Here is a 20,901-nt window from a genome sequence, read left to right as displayed (position 1 = left end):
TATACCTAAATCTGAACTGATTTAAATCAAACTTGGCACACTTGACGATACTATCAAATATACTCCTTGTGCAAAATTTGAACTAAATCAGAGAAAAGCCCTGGCTTCTGGAGCCATATAAGTGCATATCGGGCATAAGATATATAGCCCCCATATATAAATCTGAACTGATTTCAACCAATCGGTAGCAAGAATGTTACCTGTGCAAAATTCCAAGTAAATCGGAGTGAAACTGTGGACTCTGAGTGAAAATTAAGTTTCCGCTGGTCATGTAAGTATAAATCGGACAATAAATATATATGAGAGCTATCTAAACCGATTTCCACCAAATTTTGCACACATGACTGTACTACTAATAAGACTACTTCAAGCAAATCTAAGTAAAACTCTTCATACCTCGAGGTGGCCAAGTTTCAACGCCTACAAGTCAGCCCGTGCTCAAATTTGCAAACTTAGAGGAAAACTCCTCAGCTTTCACATAAAGAAAAAAATTATGTTGATATCTTTATCCGTTCAAAAGTTGCAGAAATATTTCCAAAAAACCAATTTGGAACCACTGTGCGCTCTTGGACGAAACACAATGTTAACAAGAAACATGGGAATGATTAAAACTAACGCCATTTTTTTTGGCAATTTTGCAAATGTACAATTAGATGTCGCAAACAAGATAGATAATCGATTAAATAGTAAGAAATACCGCTGGAACCTGTGTATTTTGACTTTTTCACTTCTGAGAAGGGGTTGAAAGAGAATTTTTTGTTGAGTTTAGATTGAAAAAAAAAAAAAATATTTGTGTGCAACAATATATGTCCAAAATAAAATCGACAACATAAAAAAAAACAATCTTTAGAAAAAAAAAAACAATCTTATGTCACGTTTCGATGCATCGTCTTCAATGGCGTTTGTGGCTCAGTGTGTTCAGACGTTCTGCTATAATGCAACAGAGCCAGGCCCAACTCCCGGTGGGAGCGAAAAAGATTAATAAAAATAACAAGTATATACGGCCGTAAGTTCGGCCAGGCCGAAGCTTATGTACCCTCCACCATGGATTGCGTGGAAACTTTTACTGAAGCCGATGGCAAGGTATCTTAAAACTTCCTAACACCGTAATATATACCACATAGTCCATACGTGGTCTATATTAAACTAAAAAAGGCCGATTAAATACGTATATAATTAATTTGAAGTTTCTATAGAAAAAAAATTTTGACAAAATAAAATTTTGACAACATTTTCTATAGAAGTAAAATTTTGACAACATTTTCTATAGTAATAAAATTTGGAAAAAAATTCTATAGAAATAAAATTTTGACAAAATTTTCTATTGAAATAAAATTTTGTCAAAATTTTCTATAGAAATAAAATTTTGACAAAATTTTCTATAGAAATAAAATTTTGACAAATTTTCTATAGAAATAAAATTTTGACAATGTTTTCTATAAAAATACAATTTTGGTAGATTATTTTTGGCTCGAGTGGCAACCATGATTATGAACCGATATGGACCAATTTTTGTGTGATTGGGGATCGGCTATATAAAGGGTGATTTGTTAAGAGCTTGATAACTTTTTTTTTTAAAAAAACGCATAAAATTTGCAAAATCTCATCGGTTCTTTAGTTGAAACGTTAGATTGGTCCATGACATTTACTTTTTGAAGATAATTTCATTTAAATGTTGACCGCGGCTGCGTCTTAGGTGGTCCATTCGGAAAGTCCAATTTTGGGCAACTTTTTCGAGCATTTCGGCCGGAATAGCCCGAATTTCTTCGGAAATGTTGTCTTCCAAAGCTGGAATAGTTGCTGGCTTATTTCTGTAGACTTTAGACTTGACGTAGCCCCACAAAAAATAGTCTAAAGGCGTCAAATCGCATGATCTTGGTGGCCAACTTACCGGTCCATTTCTTGAGATGAATTGTTCTCCGAAGTTTTCCCTCAAAATGGCCATAGAATCGCGAGCTGTGTGGCATGTAGCGCCATCTTGTTGAAACCACATGTCAACCAAGTTCAGTTCTTCCATTTTTGGCAACAAAAAGTTTGTTAGCATCGAACGATAGCGATCGCCATTCACCGTAACGTTGCGTCCAACAGCATCTTTGAAAAAATACGGTCCAATGATTCCACCAGCGTACAAACCACACCAAACAGTGCATTTTTCGGGATGCATGGGCAGTTCTTGAACGGCTTCTGGTTGCTCTTCACTCCAAATGCGGCAATTTTGCTTATTTACGTAGCCATTCAACCAGAAATGAGCCTCATCGCTGAACAAAATTTGTCGATAAACACATTTCGAACCGAACACTGATTTTGGTAATAAAATTCAATGATTTGCAAGCGTTGCTCGTTAGTAAGTCTATTCATGATGAAATGTCAAAGCATACTGAGCATCTTTCTCTTTGACACCATGTCTGAAATCCCACGTGATCTGTCAAATACTAATGCATGAAAATCCTAACCTCAAAAGAATCACCCTTTATAACTATAGACCGATATGGACCAATTTTGGCATGGTTATTAGCGGCCTTATACTAACACCACGTTGCAAATTTCAACCGGATCGGATGAATTTTGCTCCTCCAAGAGGCTCCGGAGATCAAATCTGGGGAACGGTTTATATGGGGGCTATATATCATTATGGACCGATATGGACCAATTCTTGCGTGTTTGTTAAAGACCACATTCTAACCCCATGTTCCAAATTTCAACCGGATCGGATGAATTTTGCTCCTCCAAGAGGCTCCGGAGGACAAATCTGGGGATCGATTTATATGGGGGCTATATATAATTATGGACCGATATGGACCAATTCCTGCATGGTTGTTAGAGACCATATACTAACACCATGTACCAAATTTCAACCGGATCGGATGAATTTTGCTCCTCTAAGAGCCTCAGGAGGTCAAATCTGGGGATCGGTTTATATAGGGGCTATATATAATTATGGACCGATGTGGACCAATTTTTGCATGGTTGTTAGAGACCATATACTAACACCTTGTACCACATTTCAGCCGGATCGGATGAAATTTGCTTCTCTTAGAGCAATCGCAAGCCAAATTTGGGGGTCCGTTTATATGGGGGCTATACGTAAAAGTGGACCGGTATGGACCAATTTTTTCATGGTAGTTAGAGACCATATACTAACACTATGTACCAAATTTCAGCAGGATCGGATGAAATTTGCTTCTCTTAGAGCAATTGCAAGCCAAATTTGGGGGTCCGTTTATATGGGGGCTATACGTAAAAGTGGACCGATATGGACCAAATTTTGCATGATTATTAGAGACCATATACCAACACCATGTACCAAATTTCATCCGGATCGGATGAAATTTGCTTCTCTTAGGGCAATCGCAAGCCAAATTTGGGGGTCCGTTTATATGGGGGCTATACGTAAAAGTGGACCGATATAGACCAATTTTTGCATGGTTGTTAGAGACCATATACTAACACCATGTACCAAATTTCAGCCTGATCGGATGAAATTTGCTTCTTTTAGAGCAATCGCAAGCCAGATTTGGGGGTCCGTTTATATGAGGGCTATACGTAAAAGTGGACCGATATGGCCCATTTGCAATACCATCCGACATACATCAATAACAACTACTTGTGCCAAGTTTCAAGTCGATAGCTTGTTTCGTTCGGAAGTTAGCCTGATTTCAACAGACGGGCGGACGGACGGACATGCTCAGATCGTCTCAGAATTTCACCACGACCCAGAATATATATACTTTATGGCGTCTTAGAGCAATATTTCGATGTGTTACAAACGGAATGACAAAGTTAATATACCCCCATCCTATGGTGGAGGGTATACAAAGGCCGATTAAATACGTACATAATTAAGTTTAAAGTTTCTATAGAAATAAAATTTTGACAAAATAACTTTTTGACAACATTTTCTATAGAAGTAAAATTTTGACAAAATTTTCTATAGAAATAAAATTTGGAAAAAATTTCTATAGAAATAAAATTTTGACAAAAATTTTCTATAGAAATAAAATTTTGTCAAAATTTTCTATAGAAATAAAATTTTGACAAAATTTTCTATAGAAATAAAATTTTGACAAATTTTCTATAGAAATAAAATTTTGACAAAATTTTCTATAGAAATAACATTTTGACAATGTTTTCTATAAAAATACAATTTTGGTAGATTATTTTTGGCTCGAGTGGCAACCATGATTATGAACCGATATGGATCAATTTTTGAGTGACTGGGGATCGGCTATATATAACTATAGACCGATATGGACCAATTTTGGCATGGTTATTAGCGGCCTTATACTAACACCACGTTGCAAATTTCAACCGGATCGGATGAATTTTGCTCCTCCAAGAGGCTCCGGAGATCAAATCTGGGGAACGGTTTATATGGGGGCTATATATCATTATGGACCGATATGGACCAATTCTTGCGTGTTTGTTAAAGACCACATTCTAACCCCATGTCCAAATTTCAACCGGATCGGATGAATGTTGCTCCTCCAAGAGGCTCCGGAGAACAAATCTGGGGATCGATTTATATGGGGGCTATATATAATTATGGACTGATATGGACCAATTCTTGCATGGTTGTTAGAGACCATATACTAACACCACATACCAAATTTCAACCGGATCGGATGAATTTTGCTCCTCTAAGAGCCTCCGGAGGTCAAATCTGGGGAACGGTTTATATGGGGGCTATATATAATTATGGGCCGATATGGACCAATTTTTGCATGGTTGTTAGAGACCATATACTAACACCATGTACCACATTTCAGCCGGATCGGATAAAATTTGCTTCTCTTAGGGCAATCGCAAGCCAAATTTGGGGGTCCGTTTATATGGGGGCTATACGTAAAAGTGGACCAATTTTTGCGTGGTTGTTAGAGACCATATACTAACACCATGTACCAAATTTCAGCCTGATCGGATGAAATTTGCTTCTTTTAGAGCAATCACAAGCCAAATTTGGGGGTCCGTTTATATGGGGGCTATACGTAAAAGTGGACCGATATGGCCCATTTGCAATACCATCCGACCTACATCAATAACAACTACTTGTGCCAAGTTTCAAGTCGATAGCTTGTTTCGTTCGGAAGTTAGCGTGATTTAAACAGACGGACGGACATGCTCAGATCGTCTCAGAATTTCACCACGACCCAGAATATATATACTTTATGGGCCTTAGAGCAATATTTCGGTGTGTTACAAACGGAATGACAAAGTTAATATACCCCCATCCTATGGTGGAAAGTATAAAATTGAAATAAAGTGATGAAACAGTTTTATTTTTCTTTTTTTATTTATCTTATTATTATCAGTTTTTTTTAATTTATTCATTCAAATAAACTTCGAAAGCATAACTTTGAAAGCAATGCAAAGTATCCAAAATCGGAGTACTTCTGTCCTATGAAAAGTCCATGTAAATTTCATTGGGGTCGGATCAAATTTGCACTACTTCCGGATCAAAATTGGGGATCCAAACTACTTTTTGGAAGTTCTTATAATAAATAAATAAAACTTTACAAATGACGAGTGGTTACACACAAAAAAATTTTTTTTTGATTTCAATCACGAAAATCGCGGATTCAATCATTTGTTTAATTGAAATGTCTTCAATCACGAAAATGATATCAATCATGCATTTGATTGAAAACCAACACAATTTTCAATTAAAAATTTAATTGACTTTTGCCACGGAATCAATTAATTGTGTGATTGAATCAATTAAAAACGTGATTAATTTTTAACATAAAATTCAATCACAGTTTTAATTGAATCAATTAAAATTTTAATTAATTTCGCGACAAAAATCAATCAACTATTTGATTCATTCAATTAAATTAATAATTGATATGGGCAATATCTTATTTAGTTTTATTTGAAATAACAGAAAATATGCGTTTCTTATAAAAAAATCTTCAATATTTTATTTTTCAGAATTATGCTATAGACTAAAGAATTTTGCTTTTGTTATTTGTTTATTTTATTCTAACATAATTTAGACATACAATTGTGATCAATAACAACTAAAGGATTAAAAAAATAAACTATATAAATTATTATCTTCCTTATCATATTAACGATGTCAGCATGTTCCTTCTAATATTTAGGTGCGCCTAGATTTCCAATAAATCAGCTGCCTGTAAGCTAAATTAGTTTTTGTGAAAGTAAACAGAGTAATTCGAATTTAATTTTGTTCAATTAAAAGTAAATTTTGTTAAACAGTACCTGCATATAATATCAAGTTCCAGGTTGCATATTTATAATCTTCTTTTGCAGTTGTAAAATTGGTCATATTTTTAAGTGCAAAAGAAATAACTTTTTTACCATTACATAATTCAGCTCATTAGTTTATATATCAGATATACTGCTCTCTACTTGGGTTCAAACTGAAAAAAGCAGGTAAAACAAAAATGCAATTTAATGCCAACGCTATTTCGCAACTTGAAGGTGAATCTTCCAACAAACCCATACCGCTCTTGGTTTTAAGAAAACTAGGAATGAAAAAAATTTTTAATTTTCAAAGATCAATACGGTAACCACCTTTTAATTGCTAACATATTCTTATATATTTGGTAAAATATGGAGTTGATGGGATTGATTGGTCAATTTCACGAAATAAAATTGGTCACTAAAAGAAATGAATAAAAAATATATTATTTTAGTCCGTTTAATGTAAAATTATTTTCGAATTGATAAACAATTTGATTGAATCAATTAATATTTTAATTGAAAACGTAACAAATATCAAACATTGAAAAACATATACAAGTGTATACACGTGCTTTTTGGTGCTGCGGTGGATAGTAAAAATGTCGTGTTTTTTTAGCGCTATCCTTCGATTGTGGTGGTGCTATGTGTCGTTTGAGTTGCGCTGCATGTTGTTCGTGGATCTGGACTTGGCTGATGTTGGGCGGATTTTAGGTTTATAAATTTGTCAAGGATTGACTGGTCGAAAGTAATCACCGGCCGCGAAAACAAATTCAGGACTCTGTAAACATAAACACCAGCTGTTTGCACTGACAAAAAAAAATGTTCTGTATTGGGTTCGTGTCTTGACTACAGGAAAACCGTTGGATTGCATGATATAAAAATCATGCTAATAACCCCACCCGGCGAAAACAGTTCTCATCTAACCAAAAGAAGATTATTTGAAACATCCCCTGAAGAACAAAATATGTCTAAAAAACCAGTTAGAAATTTAGAAGTTGGCGAGCTTATGGATATGATAAAATTAACAATGAACGCTCTTTTAGAATAAAAACTCCAAAATTTACCAACCTAAAACGACCTGGAAGTAATCAAAACGGAATTTAACGCTGTAAATGAGGAAGTGGGGGCGGTAAAAATAGAAAACGAAAAGTTAAAGCAGGAGCTTGATGTTTTAAAAAAGATGAGAGATGAAGATGAAAATAATATCAAATTAAGAATACTAAACTTATTTTTAAGGGAATAATGTTTGAGAAAACGGCAGCTGATTCTGTACTTAAAGCCTGCGATGAATATATAAATGTGAAAGCAAATATATCGTCAGTACATATAATCGCAAACAGAAATAACACCTATACCATTGTAGCGGACTTCGTAAATGAAACTTCAGCGAATGAAGTCTTAAAAGCAACTAAGAATTTAGCTGGAACACAAATCTCTATAGATAGGGATATGAATCCAAAGACTATTCGAGCCGATAAAATGTTGATAATAACAAAAGGTTTTATTGGAATAATAAGAACCAATTAATATGCGGAAATGTCCAAGCAAACTCAAACCTAAATATAGCAGATGATAAAAATAATGATTTAAAATTACAAATAGCGGCGTACAATACAAATGGTTTGCAGAATATATATATTTTTCCAAGTTTCTTCCAATATCTAAATGTTTTTGGTATATTATTTTTGATTGAAACGCAAATTGTAGAAAATAAAATAACTCAAGCAGAAAAGTATTTTCCTGGATACCAAATTTATAGGGATTTTGCTGAAAGGGAGAGCAATTTTGGTAGAGCGAAAGGTGGAATCATGTTTGCTGTAAAAACAAGCTTGGGGGAAAAGGGTGTACCGCACGAGATTCTACAGGGGGATTATATGAAAACCATTAAGTGCAATTGCCGCGAAAAAGAAATGATATTGTCAGAGTATTCGTTAATACTTTCAATTATAAATATTTTTTTCTTTTTTTGTTGTACACTTTGTATTTGTAACTAAAATCAAATCTTAAATTTAAACCGCCGACTGACGACGCTATAAGTCAAAGTCGTAATATCTTTAATTGATAAAAACAAAACTATTAAATGTAGATGTAACACAAGATTGAATTGAATTCACCAATAAAGGATAACCTACTACTACTACTACACTCAAAAAAGTTTACTTGGATCCAAAGATTTTGACCTTCCTTTAAGGATTTTGGTATTGATTCCGAGCCAAAGATGCGGCTTCTTTAAAATAAAGATATTTTTATATTTCATGTTAGCCTGATACCGAAACAGGCAATTGATATTTTTTACGGGCCCCCTGGCTTTAAATCTAGGATCAATAAAATTAAAACTGGATACAGATCTCATTCATCGAGCTTTTATTTTCGTTTTGCGATATATTAATAAAGGTATTTATGTACAAACAAATTCCAATTTCAAAATCCAAATTATGCCAGGTACTTCAAAGTAACAACAGTTTTCCTAATGCTAAAAAAACTTTAAACCAAAGATGCAAATCCTTAAAATAAGTCGTAGCCTATATTTGAAGCGTTTTTATCTTAAATTTAAAAATTTAATATGTCAGTTGAGTTAAAGACGATTTCTTTAAATTAAAAATGTTTTCCTTTATTTGAAGGAAACTTTGCCTTACTTCAAAAATCTACAACTTCAGCGGAGAGACGCAAAATTTCAAGATTTGTGTCATAAATTTAATGAAAAAATTTTTGAAGCAAGGATTATAAACTTTGTTTTAATTAAAATGTCATTGTGTTAAAGAATTTCGTCCTTAGCATTGCGTAAATTTTGAGTCCTAAAATTTAAGTTGCATAATCTTCCATATTAGGTCAATATTATTTTTTCAGTGTACCATTACTACTACTACTACTATTACTACTACTCCTACTACTAGTACTATAACTATCAATCATTTTTTTAATTGGTTTTTATTCGGATATGATTAAATAATTAATTAAATCAATTAACATATTAATTGAATCCGTTTCCAAATTACGTGATTAATTGAAAAAAGTTCGGTGATAATTTTTTGTGTGTAGTAATACAAATAGGGAAGGTATCTACAAATTAATTCATTAAAAATAAATAACTTTCCAATTAACACAATACTCGATATTTTCCATTATGTAAAATCATTATTTGTTCTTAATATAATTTACATAAACTTCCACTTTATAAACAAATCCTGTAGTGATACACTTCAACAATTCAATTTAACAAAAAGTGTAATAATAAAATGTGTATATATATTTAAAAATCAGATAAAACAAATTTATTAAAGGTATACACACGCAAAAAAATAATTCTTTCCTCCCAAACGAAATTTTTGACAAACAAAATTCGTTTCTCATTTGCTTTTCGCTGTAAGGAAGTGTATTTGGAACAAAAGTATATACTTTTTGTGATAAACGTTTATTCTTTTCCAGGATGTAAAAACAATTTCATAAAGACTAACTCAAAAAATTATTTCCTTGCTAATTGCATTGTCCCTCACATCTTTCTCACATCTACGAGGATTTTTAGTTCTTAACACCTTTTCGTGTAATACCAAAAATGTAGAAGAAATTATACGATTTTATAAATTTTTAAAATTTTTTTTTACCTTTCGGAGAATCGAACCGCGGACGATACACTTTATAAGCCAACACACTAACCACTGAGCTATGTACCTGTTATGGTCATCAATAGATAATTATCCATATAAGTTACATTTATATAGCATAGCTTGCGGCGCCCACGAACCGAATAAACAAAGTTTATTTAACAGAAACAAATATTTATTTTGGCACCGTGGAGCAGTGGTTGCTACGTCCGACTTGCATGCCAAGGGTCGTGGGTTCGATCCCTGCTTCGACCAAAGTTTTTTTGTTTTTGTTTTTTACATATATTCTAGATATGTTCGGAAGATTCCGAAAAAATGTTCAACATTACATTGTACTATAATAAATTTTGAACTGTAAAATGTGTCTTATTAAAGACCTAAAGTCAGAAAAGAACAGTGTTTGATATAAACGAAATGGACTGTGTTGTTTATTCAAAAATAACTTTTTTTATTGAAAAAATAAAAATTTTGTAACAAACGAATTTTTTTTGTGATAAAAGTTTGAAATTTCCGAAGCAATTCAAAAAACTCTAACAAAAGAAAAACGTTTTCGGTATACGTTTTCCAAACGTTTTTTTCTTTGCGTGCATGTTTTAAGTCAAATTACTTAACCTCCCTGATCTTTTTTTCTTCAAATTAATAATAGGATTGTGCCGCATTTGGTTGAAAATTGTTCATTTTATAAGGCGGAAGATCTTTTTGCAACTAAAAACCCTTCAAGTATCCTCTAAGATATTGGATCAATGAATTCCCAAAACATTATTTTCTGTTTACAGGCCTCTTATGTTTATTAAAAGACATCATCGAATAAAATTGTACCTAATGTATGCTTTTTAATCACTCACAACAGACAACATTTGAATAATCCAGTAAGACATACACATTTTTGTTGGGCGGCATTTTTTCCTTACTGTTGGTAGCACAATAAGCTACTCCGTCTTGGCGAGAGTTGATAAATGGTCTGATATGAAGAATTATGGAACAATTGATTTGATGCGCACTTCTCTGATTATTATCATCGACATTCTTCCATACCTCCCCATGTGAACGAGTGTGTAAGTGATAGTACTTCCGCGTTGGCGTAAAATCACTTATTTTTCATCAACTTGAGGTTTGTATCGTTCCCACTGAGCTGTTAGCCTGACCAACCAACATGGCTGGATGAGCAACTCACTCATTCGCTGATGGTGATGGGCATTGCTGCATACTAATTACGCTGATCACCGCGTTCAAAACATAGATTTTCCGTGTCATTTTTACTGTAATTGGCTCTTGACCAAAGTATGTGTATAAAACACTAAATGGTCTGTATACTAGATAAGCATCGGTAGACAAACCGCAGGGTGTAACGAAGATATTTTATTTATTTATTTTTTCCCCGTATATATCTTTCGCCAGAGTTAGACGCATATCCGACGCAGTGACCACGGTTTCCCTCCGATTTAATTGCCATTTTGGTCAGGTAGTAAATTTATAATTGTAACGGAAAAATTTATAATTGACATTGTACCTACACAAAAAAAAATTTTGATTTCAATCACGAAAATCGCGGATTCAATCATTTTTTTAATAGAATTGCAATTGATTGAAAACACGATTTTCAATTAATAATTTAATTGAATTTTGTCACGGAATCAATTAGTTGTGTGATTGAATCAATAAAAAAATTGATTGGTTTTTGACATAAAACTCAATCACAGTTTTAAATGAATTAAAATTTTAATTAATTTCGCGACAAAAATCAATCAACTATTTAATTGATTCAATTAAATTAATAATTGATATTGAAATTTCAATAAAAAAATGTATATATTGTGCCCCCAAAATCTTATTTAGTTTTATTTGAAATAAAAGAAAATATGCATTTCTTATAAAAAATCTTCAGTATTTTATTTTCCTGAATTATGCTATAGATTAAAGTATTTGGTTTTTGTTATTTGTGTGTTTTGTTCTAATAGCTCATTAACTTTAAGCTCGAAATCGAGTAAAAGTGGATTTGAAAGCCAATTTTTATAAGGCAAATGACAGTTTAAATTTAGTTAAAGTGGATATTGGAAGTGTAATGTGAATGAGGTATAACATAACATAGACATACTATTATGATCAATAACAACTAAAGGGTTAAAAAAAACAAGTATATACAGCAGTAAGTTCGGCCGGGCCGAATCTTAAATACCCACCACCATGAACCAAATATTAGAGTTTCCTTTGAAATTTCAGGAGGGCTTGAGGACACTCCCGGAAGATAAATTTAAAGATTTCACCTATGAGGACTATATCAGATTCTGGATTTATAAGAACCATTTTTGTTTTAGTTTTAGAGGAATTATTAACATCTCTCGTAAGTGTGCAAGAAAATTATAAAATAACGTCTTGATTTGAAATCTTGAATCTGTAGATTTTCACCCGAGAAGTAAAATTTGGAAATTTTACATTGAGTTTCAAGCAATTTTCATGATCAGTTGGCCTTCTACACCCTCAAGAAGTGAAGTCGGTCTATATGGAGGCATTACCAAATGGACCGATAAAAACTTAATCCGATACACGCTTTTGTGAGCCTCAAATACCAGAATATTTAGAATTTCAGGCAAATCAGAAAAAACTACGGTTTCTAGAAACCCAAGGATTTAAATCTGGAAATCGTTCTTATGGGGGCTATACTAAAATATGGACCGATACTCACCGTTTTCGGCACACCTCTTTATGGCCCGAAAATACCTCTAGATTTCCAATTTCAGGCAAATTGGATAAAAACTTTGGATTCCAGAAGCCCAAGAAGTAAAATCGGGAAATCGGTCTATATGGGGGCTATACCAAAATATGGACCGATACTCATCATTTTAGGCACACCTATTTATGTTCCTAAAATACATCTAGATTTCCAATTTCAGGCAAATTGGATATAAACTACGGTTTCTATAAGCCCAAGACCCCAAATCGGGAGGTCGGTTTATATGGGGACCATACCAAAACATGGACCGATGCTCACCATTTTTGGCACACCTCTTTACGGTTCTAAAGTACCTTTTGATTTCCTAATTCAGATAAATTGGATAAAAACTGCGGTTTCTATAAGCCTAAGAAGTAAAATCGGGAGATCGGTCTATATGGGGGCTATAGCAAAACATGGACCGATACTCACCATTTTTGGCACACCTCTTTATGGCCATAAAATACCTCTAGATTTCAAATTTCAGGCAAATTGGATGAAAACTGCGGTTTCTATAAGCCCAAGAAGTAAAATCGGGAGATCGGTCTATATGGGGGCTATACCAAAACATGGACCGATACTCACCATTTTTGGCACACCTTTTTATGGTCATAAAATACCTCTAGATTTCAAATTTCAGGCAAATTGGATGAAAACTGCGGTTTCTATAAGCCCAAGAAGTAAAATCGGGAGATCGGTCTATATGGGGGCTATACCAAAACATGGACCGATACTCACCATTTTTGACACACGTGTTTGTGGTCCTACAATACCTCTAGATTTCCAATTTCAGGCAAATTGGATAAAAACTACGATTTCTATAAGCCCAAGACCCCAAATCGGGAGGTCGGTTTATATGGGGACTATATCAAAACCTGGACCGATATAGCCCATCTTCGAACTTGACCTGCCTGCAGACAAAAGACGAGTTTGTGCAAAATTTCAACACGATTGCTTCATTATTGAAGACTGTAGCGTGATTACAACAGACAGACAGACAGACAGACGGACAGACGGACATCGTTATATCGTCTTAGAATTTCTCCCTGATCAAGAATATATATACTTTATATAGTCGGAATTCCATATTTCGATGTGTTACAAACGGAATGACAAACTTATTATACCCCCGTCACCATTCTATGGTGGTGGGTATAATAAACTATATAAATTATTATCTTCCTTATCATATTAACGATGTCAGCATGTTCCTTCTAATACACGCAGAAAAAAGTGACCACTTCTTTATGTTATTTTCGTAGAAATTAGGTAAACTGCATTCCATATATTAGTTAACATTTTCCTATATATATGTACCACTATACTAGAGAATGAAAAAATTTAACTGAATTGAATTCATATATGGATTGATTTTATTGAACTTTTTTCATTCTTACATATTTGTGGTAAACCTTTTACTTCAAAATTAGAACTGCTTACCTTCGTTTTTAAATACAATTTATTTATTTACATAAGCAATTTTTTCTTCTATAAAATACATGTTTTATAAAATACATATTTTTTATTATTTTCGGATATTTTTCATATTTTTAAATCCAAAAGAAAGAACTTTTTAACCATTACATAATTCAGCTCATTAGTTTATATATCAGATATATTGCTCTCTACTTGGGTTCGAACTGAAAAAGGCAGGTAAAACAAAACTGCAATTTAATGCCAACGCTACTTCGCAACTTCAAAGTGAATCTTCCAACAAATCCATATCGCTCTTGGTTTAAAAAAAAACTAGGAGTAAAAAAAAAATACAATTTTAAAAGATCAATACGGTACCCACCTTTTGATTGCAAACACATTCTTTTATTCTTATATATTTGATAAAATGATGGAGTTGATGGGATTGATTGGTCAATTTCACGAAATAGAATTGCACACTAAAAGAAATTAATAAAAAATAATGAATAAAATGAATGGATAAAAAATATATTATTTTAGTCCGTTTAATGTAACCAGGCTTCAATGGAAAACTGTATTTACATTTCACAATTGCTTAGCTTCAATAACGTAGATTGTTTTCCATTTTTACAATACCACAAAAAGCAAACACTGGTAATTTCAAATGCGTTGTGCCATATATTTTTCAAACATTTACCACGTGGCCATTTGTTGTTGCACGCTTTATTTATTTCAACCCTTTGCTATGATTTGTTGTTGCGTTTGCTATGATTTGTATTTATGCACATATTTCGAACGCAGCAGACAGAATGTCGCCAATCATGTTTTTCAATTTACGCAAAAAAACAAAAACCCAGTTCGTTACGAGTTACTTCCACAGACTGATCTCTCCATCACACGTTGTTGAATAAATACCCATTCTCTTTTCGCTTTTTCCATCGCTCAAAATTATTCAATTTCAATCACTAAGGTGATGGAATCAATCACTTGTTTAATTGGGAACGGAAAAATTTTCTATCACGTTTGTAATTGAAAATTATTTCCGAATTAATTAATTGGAAACGTAACAAACATTTTTAAATGGATTTTATTCGGATTTGATTAAATATTTAATTGATTCAATTAACATATTAATTGAATCCGTTTCCAAATTCAATTAAGTGTTTAATGGAAAAAATTTAGGTGATAATTTTTGTGTGTACGTATACCGAATATTTCAATAGACCGATACGCATTTATATGACCCCACAAACAAACAAGGTTTTACTTTGAATTGTTTAAAATTTCGAACAAAAAGTACAAACAAAAATTTTTTTTTCAATCACAAAAATCGCATATTTTTTAATTGAAATGCCTTCAATCACGAAAATAATAGTTTTAATTGAAGCCACGGGAGCCATCGTGGTGCAATGGTTAGCATGCCCGCCTTGCATACACAAGGTCGTGGGTTCGATTCCTGCTTCGACCAAACACCAAAAAGTTTTTCAGGGGTGGATTATCCCACCTCAGTAATGCTGGTGACATTTCTGAGGGTTTCAAAACTTCTCTAAGTGGTTTTTCTGCAATGTGGAACGCCGTTCGGACTCGGCTATAAAAAGGAGGTCCCTTGTTATTGAGCTTAACATGGAATCGGGCAGCACTCAGTGATAAGAGAGAAGTTCACCAAAGTGGTATCACAATGGACTGAATAGTCTAAGTGAGCCTGATACATCGGGCTGCCACCTAACCTAACCCAATTGAATCAATTAAAATTTTAATTTATATCGCGACAAAAAGCAATCAACTTTTTGATTGTGTTAGAGATGCAAAGTCGATTCGGTTTTTTTATAACTCTCTAAAATCATCATATCATTGTAATTGAATTACCTTTTTAATGACATTTATCATCAATACATTACTGTCCTTCATTTGTAATTATGTACCCATGAATATACATGAATATAAAACATTTAGTCTGAAATAAAGATTCGTTGAAAGCAGAATAAGTGTGTCCCACTTATTTCTACAGATTGATTCAATTAAATTATTAACTGATATTGGTAATAAATTTCAATCAACAAATTTATATATTGCGGCCCAAAATCTTATTTAGTTTTATTTGAATTAAAAGAATATCAACTTCAATTCTTAGTTCCAGGTTGCAGTTTTATAATCTTCTTTTCCGTTGTAATCTTTTAGCATATGTGTATTAAGGAGCTCGGTAATTTAATTTCAGTAACAATTCCTTTCCAAAATTTCCAAACATTGAAATCGTCTATTAAAATTTGAACCAATCAGAGACAAAAAAAAAAAAAAATGACAAAGCAATGTAATATTTGGTATTATATTGATGATACATTGCAAATTCTGGAAATAGAAAAAAATTTAAATGGAAAATACATATTTTTATTATTTTCAGATATTTTTCATATTTTTAAATTCAAAAGAAAGGAATTTTTTACCATTACATAATGCAGCTCATTAGGTCAAACTGAAAAAGCAGGTAAAACAAAACTGTAATTTAATGCCAACGCTACTTCGCAACTTCAAAGTGAATCTTCCAACAAACCCATACCGCTCTTAGTTTAAAGAAAACTAGGAATGAAAAAAATTTAAATTTTAAAAGATAAATACAGTACACTCCTTTTGATTGCAAAAATATTTTTATATTTTTATATATTTGATAAAATGATGGTGTTGATGGGATTGATTGACCAATTTCACGAAATAAAACTGCTCACTTAAAGAAATGAATAAAAAATATATTATTTTAGTCTGTTTAATGTAAACAGGCTTCAATGGAAAACGGTATTCGCATTTGCTTACCTTTAATAAAAGTAGATTGTTTTCCATTTTTACAATACCACAAAACACGGACAAAAAAGACTATTTTCCACATGTTTGGGTGTAAAAATTATATGTTTGGAACTCAAATTTGTAAACACAATATTTTTAAGTGCAAGCATATAATGTTCATAAACTAGCATAATATGTTTGGGACATATATGTTAATATGTTAGAACATATTATGTTTGGGACATAAAATGTTTGTAAATTAATATGCTTGATTGCAAACATATATTAATTTAGAAATAGGCTATAAACATATATGTGTTTAGAAAGAGAGACATAAAGTGTATGCTGGAAGTAAAATAATGAAAGTAACCAATTGGCGCCTTAAAAATATATATACATAAAGATAATTTCATTAGAGATTGGAAAAATTCTATGTGTGAATATAAACAAGTATAAAGTTACAAATTTGGAGTAAACATATATATGTTGTGATATACGACTTCGCCAAAAATTGTATATGCTAAAGTAAAAATATTAAAATGAGAATTCGGAGAGAAAATTCATTCGGAACCAAGAGAAACAAGTATATACGGCCGTAAGTTCGGCCAGGCCGAAGCTTATGTACCCTCCACCATGGATTGCGTAGAAACTTCTACTGAAGCCGATGGCAAGGTATCTTAAAACTTCCTAACACCGTAATATATACCACATAGTCGATACGTGGTATATATTAAATTAAAAAAGGCTGATTAAATACGTATATAATTAAATTTAAAGTTTCTATAGAAATAAAATTTTGACAACATTTTCTATAGAAGTAAAATTTTGACAAAATTTTCTATAGAAATAAAATTTGGAAAAAATTTTCTATAGAAATAACATTTTGCAAAATTTTCTATAGAAACAACATTTTGACAATGTTTTCTATAAAAATAAAATTTTGGTAGATTATTTTTGACTCTAGACCGATATTGACCAATTTTGGCATGGTTATTAGCGGCCTTATACTAACACCACGTTGCAAATTTCAACCGGATCGGATGAATTTTGCTCTTCCAAGAGGCTCCGGAGATCAAATGTGGGGAACGGTTTATATGGGGGCTATATATAATTATGGACCGATATGAAGCAATTCTTGCGTGTTTGTTAGAGACCACATTCTAACACCATGTTCCAAATTTCAACCGGATCGGATGAATTTTGCTCCTCCAAAAGGCTCCGGAGGACAAATCTGGGGATCGATTTATATGGGGGCTACATATAAATATGGACCGATATGGACCAATACTTGCATGGTTGTTAGAGACCATATACTAACACCACGTACCAAGTTTCAACCGGATCGGATGAATTTAGGTCCTCTAAGAGGCTCCGGAGGTCAAATCTGGGGATCGACTTATATGGGGGCTATATATAATTATGGGTCGATCTGGACCAATTTTTTCATGGTCATTAGAGAACATATACCAACACCATGTACCAAATTTCAGCCGGATCGGATGAAATTAGCTTCTCTTAGAGGCTCCGCAAGCCAAATCGGGGGATCGGTTTATATGGGGGCTATATATAATTATGGACCGATGTCGACCAATTTTTGCATGGTTGTTAGAGACCATATACTAACACCATGTGCCAAATTTCAGCCGGATCGGATGATCGACTCAGAATTTCACCACGACCCAGAATATATATACTTTATGGGGTCTTAGAGCAATATTTCGATGTGTTACAAACGGAGTGACAAAGTTAATATACCCCCATCCTACGGTGGAGGGTATAAAAACATTTAAAAACAAGTATATACGGCCGTAAGTTCGGCCAGGCCGAAGCTTATGTACCCTCCATCATGGATTGCGTAGAAACTTCTTCTAAACACTGCCATCCACAATCGAATTACTTAAGTTGCGGTAACGCTTGCCGATGGCAAGGTATCTTAAAACCTCCTAACACCATCTTCTAAATTGTATGTAAGTCCATACGTGGTATATATTAAATCAAAAAAGATCGATCCAATACGTATATAATTCAGTTTGACAAAGTAGACACAAAATTTTGACAAAATTTTCTACAGAAATAAAATTTTAACAAAATTTTCTATAGAAATAAAATTTTCACAACATTTTCTATAGAAATAAAAATTTTGACAAAATTTTCTATAGAAAGAAAATTTTGACAAAAAATTCTACAGAAATAAAATTTTAACAAAATTTTCTCTAGAAATGAAATTTTGACAAAATTTTCTATAGAAATAAAATTTTGGTAGATTATTTTTGGCTCTAGTGGCAACCATGATTATGAACCGATATGGACCAATTTTTGTGTGATTGGACCAATTTTGGTATGGGTGTTAACGACCATATACTAACACCACGTTCCTAATTTGAACCGGATCGGATGAATTTTGCTCCTCCAAGAGGCTCCGGAGGTCAAATCTGGAGAACTTTTTATATGGGGGCTATATATAATTATAGACCGATATGGACCAATTCTGGCACGGTTGTTAAAGATCATATACTAACACCATGTTCCAAATTACAACCGGATTGGATGAAATTTGCTTCTCTTGGAGACTTCGCAAGCCAAATCTGGGGATCGGTTTATATGGGGGCTATATATAATTATGAACCGATGTGGACCAATTTTTGCATGGTTGTTAGAGACCATATACCATATCATGTACCAAATTTCAGGCGGATCGGATGAAATATGCTTCTCTTAGAGGCACCACAAACCAAATCAGGGGATCGGTTTATATGGGGGCTATATATAGTTATGAACCGATGTGGACCAATTTTTGCATGGTTGTTAGAGACCATATACCAACACCATATACCAAATTTCAGCCGGATCGGATCGGATGAAATATGCTTCTGTTAGAGGCTCCACAAGCCAAATCTGAGGGTCCCTTTATATGGGGGCTATACGTAAAAGTGGACCGATATGGCCCATTTTCAATACCATCCGACCTACATCGATAGCAACTACTTGTGCCAAGTTTCAAGTCGATAGCTTGTTTCGTTCGGAAGTTAGCGTGATTTCAACAGACGGACGGACGGACGGACGGACGGACATGCTTAGATCGACTCAGAATTTCACCACGACCCAGAATATATATACTTTATGGGGTCTTAGAGCAATATTTCGATGTGTTACAAACGGAATGACAAAGTTAATATACCCCCATCCTACGATGGAGGGTATAAAAAGGGCATGAGTTTTGTTAATCATTTTTGCATTACTGGCAAAATTTTTTTGGTTCGTCAAAACAAATCGGATCGTAGGACGAGTAAGTCAAAATATTCAAACAAAGGTAATTAAAGGGATCTTCATAAAAACTAACGAAAGGGCACTATACACTAAAAAAAAGCATATCCGGTCAAAATATTCAAACAAAGGTAATTAATGGGATCTTCATAAAAACTAACGAAAGGGCACTATACACTGAAAAAAAGCATATCCGGTTGCAAAGACTGTGTCTCTACTTTAACAATTTTGTTATTGATTCCGAGCCAATAAAGCGGATAATTCAAGTAAGGATACTTTTAAGACACAATTCGCTTTTAAATGTGGGTTTTGTGTATTTGACTCTATGAAGCAAATTTTAATTTTTCGCTTTTTCAGCTTTTTTTCATATGCTATAAAAAGTCCCTTAAAAACAAGACTTCCAGTAGAAATTAGGCTATGTTTCAAGTAAAAACGTCTTTAAAATAAAGTGTTGAAAAACATGTAAAAGATGCAAAAATGCAACAAATTTAAAGAAAATTTCATTAATTTTAAAGAATTTTTCTGAATTATTAAAATCAAGTTGACCTTAGTCCAAAAATTTTTTCTTTCATGTTATGATACCCATTTTCAAGTCAAATCACTTAATTATAAGGACAACCCGACTTCATTGAAAAGTTTATCGACTTTTGAACATAGAAAAAAAAAACTTTATATTAGAGAAATGCGTCTTCTAAGCTAAGCAACATTTTTATTCTTATTTTAAGGACATGAAATCTTTGGTCTCACGACAATATTTTTTTCAGTGTACTCCTTTTAGAGTTGTGACAGTAAAATTAAGACATTGGGAAACAGTGAAAAATTAAACAGTAAGATCTATAAAAACAAAGATTAGTTCCTCTTTATTAATAAGTCCAAGAGGAGATGACGGATACTTTCGAAAATAAAAGCGTAAAAGTTTTGCCGCTAAAATTA

The sequence above is a fragment of the Haematobia irritans genome, chromosome 1, assembly GCF_050003625.1.
Source record: "Haematobia irritans isolate KBUSLIRL chromosome 1, ASM5000362v1, whole genome shotgun sequence".
NCBI classification, from domain to species: domain Eukaryota; kingdom Metazoa; phylum Arthropoda; class Insecta; order Diptera; family Muscidae; genus Haematobia; species Haematobia irritans.
The sequence above is the reverse complement of the archived record's forward strand: the minus strand, read 5'-3'. Positions refer to the sequence as shown.